The 1,415-nt window shown below is 36.9% G+C and overlaps 1 non-coding gene across 1 annotated transcript; it reads right to left on the minus strand.

Moving 5' to 3' along the window:
* Window positions 1–230: 230 nt before the first annotated feature.
* On the minus strand, window positions 231–303 carry Trnat-ggu (transfer RNA threonine (anticodon GGU)). The gene has a single exon. It is a non-coding gene; the product is annotated as a tRNA-Thr (tRNA).
* Window positions 304–1,415: the final 1,112 nt, after the last annotated feature.

The raw sequence follows: 1,415 nt of genomic DNA on the forward strand, positions 1-1,415 counted from the left end.
ATCGCAGCCAGAGGCTGAATTACAAATGATTTTACAAAAATGGAAAATATACATAATACGGTATGACATAAATATCAAAATGAAAAATTACATAATCAAGACAACACACAGGCTCATACAAAACAAGAACAATTTAATATTGCATCAATTGAATATACATAATTGTTATCAATTCGGTTTGTATAAAATAAACTAGTCATAAATTAATCATAAAAAAATCATGGGCGTACAAACTCGGACAGGATTCGAACCTACGACCTCCTGATCACCGGACAGGCGTCATCTCCACTAGACCACCGAGCTTCCGCCCGACAGCAAGTGTTGCTTCTAATCCTTATAGCATGCAGCGGGCACTGCCCCCATGATTTTTTAATCATTGCCACTACTAAAACACTGATCAATTCAGTGCTCATTTACGTCGGTGTAGGGCAATTTGTTAATCAGTTGCAATGAAAACAACTTGACGGAGAAATTTCATGAATTTGAAAAGCATTTCCCACTTTTGATCCTTAATAATTAAAAAATTATATATCAGATAAAACTGACATTGATATGACTAATAACTGAAAAGTGTACAATTTTGTTGGAGGTAATTTAAAAAATGATAGCATAAAGGATTTACGTTAGGTTTCAGATTTTGCTCTGTTTTCAACCCTCTGTACAAAATTTTAATTTTGCACATGGGTCAATTGGTAATATGTATGGGAGTGTGTGGTTAATACCCTGACAATGGTCCTGAACAATGGCCAGGATTGGAATGCTCTATTACATATTCATGACAAATTCCACCATCACTTTATTCATAAATGAAGTGTATGCAAGCACATGAAAACATGTGCTTATTTTTTTTTCATGTGCATGCATATTACCCTTTATAGTCTGGGTGCCAAAAGCTGAACCTTGTTTTACCGTCCACCCAATGTTTTTGGGTGGTTTTACCCTATTTCGGGGGTGCTGAATCCGAATCTGCATGATGCAACTCTTGCATCCTTGAGGGTTTTGAGATATTCAAGATGGCCGCCAAAATGGCCACCCAAACCGGAAATTTCCATGTATTTCCTTCTAAATGGTGAGAAATTGAAAACAATTCACGTTTTTACCCTACTTCGAGGGTACTGAATCCAAATCTGGATGATGCAACTCTTGCATCCTTGAGGATTTTGAGATATTCAAGATGGCCGCCAAAATGGCCGCCAAAATCGGAAATTCCTATGTATTTCCTTCTAAATGGTGAGAAAATGAAAACAATTGATGGTTTTAAGCTATTTCGATGGTGCTGAATCCTAATCTGGCTGATGCGACTCTTGTATCCTTGAGGATATTGAGATATTCAAGATGGCCGCTCAAATGGCAGCCAAATTACGCGGAAATTCCTATGTATTTCCTTCTAAATGGTGAGAAGTTCAAAACAATTT

The sequence above is a fragment of the Diadema antillarum genome, unplaced genomic scaffold (genome assembly GCF_040938485.1).
Source record: "Diadema antillarum isolate AM-2024a unplaced genomic scaffold, OU_Dant_1.0 seq00001504_RagTag, whole genome shotgun sequence".
Lineage (NCBI taxonomy): Eukaryota > Metazoa > Echinodermata > Echinoidea > Diadematoida > Diadematidae > Diadema > Diadema antillarum.